The sequence below is a fragment of the Schistocerca piceifrons genome, chromosome 5 (genome assembly GCF_021461385.2).
Source record: "Schistocerca piceifrons isolate TAMUIC-IGC-003096 chromosome 5, iqSchPice1.1, whole genome shotgun sequence".
NCBI lineage: Eukaryota > Metazoa > Arthropoda > Insecta > Orthoptera > Acrididae > Schistocerca > Schistocerca piceifrons.
The window spans coordinates 516579648-516586889 of NC_060142.1; positions in this window are offsets into that span (position 1 = coordinate 516579648).

Genomic DNA, 7242 nt, shown 5'->3' on the forward strand with positions numbered 1-7242 from the left:
TATGAAAATCACTGGCTGTGCTGTGTGTAGTCTGTGGCTGCTTTGCATTGTTGTAATACTCGCCATTGTAGTGTTAGGCAGCTGGCTGTGAACAGCGTGTAGCATTGCACAGTTGGAGGTGAGCGGCCAGCAGTGGTGGATGTGGGGAGAGAGATGGTGGAGTTTTCTAATGTGTCATGAACTGCTACATATATTATGACTATTAAGGTAAATACATTGTTTGTTCTCTATTAATATCTTTCATTTGCTAACTATCCCTATCAGTAGTTAGTGCCTTCCGTAGTTTGAATCTTTTATTTAGCTGGCAGTAGTGGCGCTCGCTGTATTGCAGTAGTTCGAGTAATGAAGATTTTTGTGAGGTAAGTGATTTCTGAAAGGTATAGTTTAATGTTAGTCAGGGCCATTCTTTTGTAGGGATTTTTGAAAGTCAGATTGCGTTGCGCTAAAAATATTGTATGTCCGGTTATGCACAGTCTTGTATAATTGTTCAAAGGGGACGTTTCATATGGCGACCCTGCCAAGATTCGAACCTGGAATCTTCTGATTTTTTTCTTGTAGTTTGTGTAATTAGTGTAGCTTTTGTTTATTGCTAGTGCGTAATTATAGAGTTTCCATTGTAGTTGTAGTTTTTCATTGTTGTACAGTAAAATAGTTGTGGCATGCATGTAGATTTGCACCAAGTATTTCGCAGCTGCGCTTGCAATTAAGTAGACATTATTTCCATTGCTATGTTATTTTATTTTGCTCTTCAAATTGTGCTTTTCTGTGTTATCGTGTGAAATATTGTGAAAATTATGGCGTGTGAGAAACGTAATACTAGGCTCCAAAGTAAACTGAGAAATGACAGTGAAGACGAGAGCAGTGTGTTAGCGCCGCAGAGTCATGAATTAACTAATGTTCAAAGTAGTAATTTGGTAATTGCGCATAGGGAAATGGAGCGGGTTGCAAATAATAGTGTACACAGTGAACCAATTAGTGAACAGGCAGCATTATCGATTGATCGGTCGGCAACAGCTCGCCTCAGGAATCCGAAATGACAGGAAACAATCTCGCAAATACTGTAGATTCAGGTTTTGGGTCCTCACCGTTTTCTCAAATAAGTCAAGACACATTTTCTGTTTGTCAAAATGTGAATGTTGCCGGTGCAAATGCACTACCGAAAAGCATAGAGGAACAGATTCCAGACACTAATACATTATTATTGCAATTAATGCAACAAATGAAATAAAATCAGAGACAAACACAGCTACAGTTAGACACAATGGAACAAAATCTTAAAAAGTTAGACACAATGGAACAAAATCTTCAAAAGTTAGACACCACGCTTGAACACACACGTGAAGATTTAACTACTGAGTTACATAACATCGAACTGAAATGTCAAAAAGTCTGTAATGACGTAAAAACACAAATTTGTGAGCATTTCCAACCTATTTTTTCGCGTCATGAAAATGCATTACAGAATCACGAAGCAGCCATAAAAGAACTGCAAACTATTGTTCATGAAAATCACGACACCTTGCAAGCTAAAATTGACTCAGTTGCATCTACCAATTCGGTTACGCAACTTGCAAAAACTCAAGAAAACTTAAAGGACACAGTAGATTTGATTTCAACACAAATGGACACTCTGAAACTTGGTTCAGAAAAACACACTGAGGAAATTTGTTCACTATCGGAGAAAGTAGCCGAACGTTCGGATCAGGTCACTAATTTATCTACGAAGGTAAATGATAATCTGAATGACACAGAAGAGTGCAAACAAATTAGGAAATTCAAACAAAATCAGAATGAAATTAATACGCAACACCAAAGAGAAATCCGGGAAGTACAAGATCAGCTGACACAGGTAATACAAGAATTACCAATTTCAGAGGACACTCGCGTCCCAATACGGAAAGAGGGGCATACAAATACGGAACAGCCACAAAATATGAACACAGCGCATTTCGGAAATTATGTAAGAAATTGGCAAGGTGCACCGAATTTTGAAATGGAACCGCCAAAACGACGTAATAATGACCGATATGCGACTCGCCGACATGATGACTTTGACTATAAGCTGTTCATTACTACACGTAAATTCAAAACATTTAAGAATTCTGGCAACGACATTCATCCACAAGCGTGGCTCCATCAATTCTCTCATTGTTTTCCTCCCAACTGGTCATTAGAGCACAGATTAGAATTTATGTGTGGCTACTTAGAGAATGAACCAGCTGTAAGAATGCGATCGGTCATTCACGATTGCCACAGTGAAGGAGAGTTTTACCATGCCTTTCTCTCAGCATATTGGTCTCAAGCTACAGAAGACCGAGTAAAACATAGCATCATGATGATGAAACACTTTGAACAATCTGAATTTTCCAGTCTTGTCAAATATTTTGAAGACATGTTGCATAAGAATCAATATCTTTCAAACCCATACAGCCCTTCAGAACTCATCCGCATTTGCTTAATCAAATTACCTGAGCATTTACGACATATTATTTTGGCAGGACGTTGCAAAGACGACATTGAAGCATTTCAGGGACTCTTACAAGAATTAGAAATTGACACAGACAGTCGCGGGATGCGAAAACCGAAAAGCAATCACTACAGGTCACATCCGTCACAATTCCGTGACGACAGAAACAATAACTGGACACGACAGGTCTATTCTTACAACGCAAATCGGGACCAAAATAGACACCACCCGTACGACAACCGTTGGCAGAGTAATAATAGTTACAGAGAAAGATCGCATTTCCATAGTAATGGCTATCACAGAGACAATCAGAGAAACTGACAATATGGGAACCAAAATAATTATTATCAAGGGAGACAGAATAACTTTAGACGCAACGGTCCAGCGCGCAGTTACGACTCCGGGAGAAATTCTCGACCACGTGACCGACAAGAAAGAAACTATGGAATCTACCGACATGACGACAGACGATATGATCGTAACGACAGACCTGAATTGCATCAGAACTGGCGGGATTTAAACAGGGCAGTGCCCTCTCGTCACGGTGAATTTGTAAAAGTTAGGTCTCCTAATCCCAATAACGACGCGCGCTAACAAAGAGACAGACAATGACTCGCACAGAAGGCAGCCGCGTGCGCCCACTGGCTCCGAGAAAAATAACATAAGACGCTAGCCCTGAGAAAAATTTTAGCATTTTTTACCGATGTATACAACATGATAATTGCTTTGAAGTTGAAACTCTGTGCACTAGGAAGAGTAAACGTTTACACCACATTTCACATGTAAAACCGTTTATTGAAAGATAATCTGCTTTTTAACTTTGTCTTTGCCATATAACTTTTCACTTTACATTACTAGTATGCTTTGTCAGACTTTGAATGTGTTAATATGCAACAATGTTTGAAGTTAAATATCCAGTCAAGAACCAAGAGAACTTATTTAAACAGAAATTACGAATGCATTGTTATAGTGAACTGACGACACAGCGTTATTGTGTGTGTACATTCTTGCTTGTTAGTGGCACGATTACGTAACGACCATAAGGCTCACATACTTAAAACATATACTGGTACTGCTAATGAGATTTTAATGCAACATTTTGGTTTACTTGAAAATACATTCTGGATTTAAAGTACTTTCTGTGAGATACCAGATGACACAGTGGTTAGTTTATGTGACAGCTACACGACTATATCACGACGCTACTAATGTGTGACACTATTTACCTTGTTGCTTTTTCGGTGTATCTGTTTTATATCTGCACAGTTTTTCTGAATTCTTCTGGAAGTAAAACATGTTTTAGTAGTAACTTTTGTGGTACAGCAACAATGAGACAGCCTTTTTCGTGGCACAACAATACGTTACTGTGCAGTAATTTCTTCATCACGCCAATAAACATAATAACTACGATATCTATTCGCAAAGCATTTCACTTTCGTTTATGATGAGGTAAGTACATTGACTTCAGCAGAACTTTGCTTACAGAGGACGATAACCATGACACTTCCACAGAATTATCTTACAGCAAGACGCACATTTAGCGCTACAGGACACGCATTTGAGCGATCAATTTTGTACTTAAACCATTTATTTTTCAAGATTTTTGAATTACAAAGAAAGTTTTCCGTGATACATTTCATTCCATTGCTGTAATCTGTAACACTTGAGGATATAATTATATTTATCCTCAGGGGGGTACACGCCTACATTGTGTACCATGTGTTTGGCAAGCACAAGGAGCCCTAGCTAATATGGTATTTGCTTATACAACTTTACACATCGGTACCATATTTCTCTAACACAGAATTACACAGCTATCTGATCATTTAACTGAGAGATAAACATTTTGTTTTACTACATCAGTGACACATGTTTACGCAATTTCACAGTTGGGTAACTTCACACTTATGAAACTGTACTTTGTCTGTACTTTGTAAACTGTTCATATTTTTTCGGAATCATTGTGATACTATGAGAGCTTTGAATGATGTATTTGGTATGGGATCATGATTTTAAAGTGCGTTTGAGGTAGATGACACTATTGAAATGAGCAGAGAATTTTCTTTAGGTTTTGAAATTATTGCATAAAGCTACGACGTTTTTGAGATTTGACTGAGGTGTTTTGATATTATTGTTACGACGACGAATATGTATATGTGTTATAAGGTAAGGAGTAATGAATAGTGGTTAGGGACTCTGATTTGTGGAAAAGGATGATGGAAACCAAGAATCGTACTTTAAGAGTTATGAAATGTGTGTAAATGCGTGAATGTATCACAATGCCAGCGAAAATTTTTTGGACACTGTTATATTCATAAGATTTTGTATCTACACATTTGCAACGCAAATTCTCAACCCCTGAAATTTTTTATATGAGACTGCCACTGTAGCGGAGACTGCTGTCGTAAATATTTCCGTAAGAAAATTAAGTGACCACCTGCACATAATGTGTCGTGGGCACCCAGCTGTGTCAGACGCCTGGAGAAAAAGCCATTAGCGCGTGCCTTTTCAGAGCACAGGAAGAAAAAAAAAAGGGAGGCCATTATCCTCGCTATCGACATTCCTTTGTAGAAAGCACCGCAAGTACGACACGCTCATTACTTGGAAAGATACTTACATCTGCACACCTGATTATGACAAGCGTTTTTCTCGAGAATTGAGAGAATTTTTACTGCCTTATGAAATGCCATATGGTTAATGAATGATGTTTCATGCTGTCCTTTGTACATATTTGCTCATTTTATTTAATATTTAGTTTCTAGCTGCACTGCAGCATTGGTTAAAATAAAATTTAATATATGCACTAATATAGTTATTTTATGCCTACAGATCCAGTCAATAAGAAATTTATGATCTACTTCCAAGAAAACGAGGGCACATAAATAGACATTTCCCTTCACAGGAATTGCATAAATAATTTCTTTACGATTTGGTAACTTATCTGCTAGTGTAAGTTCTCGTGATGCATCACTCTAGTGTTAAGATGTGACATAGGTATTAGACATGGCCATTTTTAGTGTAATATTTTTTTCTGCTTGAGGTCTAGGTTTATATTATTTCATTTGCTGCTGCTGTTTGCCAGGCATAGTGCTACTGAATTTTAATTTGTGTTACTCTGCTAAGCCAGTTTTACTACTTATTTATTTTTCTTGTTTGCTGCTCGTTGCCTTACATTAGTTGTAATATTGCAATTGCTTTGCCAGTTTGAATTTTTTGTCATTGATGTTTGTGTTACTTGTTTTGTGCTGCTGCATTGCCTCGTCCCTTAGTTTAGCATCTGAGATCAGTAGATTTAAGTTAGCTTAAGAGGGGGTAGACTATATAAGAGAATGAGTTGCGATGAATTGGAAGAAACGCATTGAGAAGATATAAGAAACAGATTTGGTAAAAATGAGTATTGTGCACTGAGAAATAATTATTTTGAAAGAAATATGAATAGAATACAGAAAGCAGGTATAGATAGGACTTTTTGGGAATAATGATGAATGAAGGGAGATCTCCAAGAAGTAAAGAAAGTTTTGTTTGCAAAATACTGCAGTAAAACAAACCCTATCCTTTCCTTGTGTTATCCCACTATGTGTTTGTGTACCCTTGTCTACTTTGCTACAGCTGACTCATGATGAATGACGTTACACATCTTCATTTGCAGCAATAACTCAAAAGCAAATATTGTTATGCCCCAGTAATTAATTATCGATTCCAACACAATGCATTGCTAGCACAAAAAAAAGTGTTACCAGTCCCAAATAATGCTACCAGTTAAAGAGAGTTCTGAGTAATACTGAATGATGTTTTTCTAATCACAGACCTTGAGTAAAAGTTACAGTGTGTTACATGTTAAATATGTCCTATGTCACTGGCATGATCAGTTCAGAGTAATACTGAACGATGCTTTGTAATAATGCATAAAAACTATGCCAATAATTCGTGTAAATAATATTTTGTTATACTCTATAAATGCTATTCCAATAATTAACTCATTTTTTTAATGATGACTTCTGAATAATACTGAATAATGTTTTGTAAAACTATATGAATACTTTGTAACTGGCCAATGAGTGCCAATCATTATTTTTAAGTAACTGGCCAAAGAGTGCCAATAATTATTTTTAAATATGTCAGATGTCACTTGAAGGATGAAAAATGTTTTGCAATAATTAATACTTGCTGACCAACGAATGCCACTGTTTCTTATACTTTAAATTTATATTATGTCACTTTCATGCTATATATATGAATTAGCTTTTGTTTTGAATGATGATTTGTATCTGGCCAATGAGTGCCAATGTTCACTGTAAACAGATTATTTATGAACGTTATTCTGTAATACTTCATACACGGTACAGAAATGTTCAGTAACTGGGCGATGAGTGCCACCGATTACTCAAATCAGTTGTTTGACTAGTGTAATTCTCAATAACGACTAGTTTGTGATTTAATGTCCTTCACCCTCTGACCTAATCACCAGCAATTACTGCAATATCCGTTTGTCCTGTCTATCCTCATGCTCATGGAGCACTATATTTGGTTTTTGCACTAATTCTACGTTGGTGTACCTTACAAGAACGTGGTGTTGACACGACATGCTGTCCACCACCTTGAGCGATGGAGATGTTATTATGGTCCCACTGTTTGGTGTACATAATGTACTACCAAAATGATAACATGGAATATTACTACGACATTTCAGTGTCTTGGCTACACTGATTAATACTTCAAGGAAAAGAACTTCAGATTGTCTCACTTGGCGTTGTGCTTCTGTAGAAAGATATGGA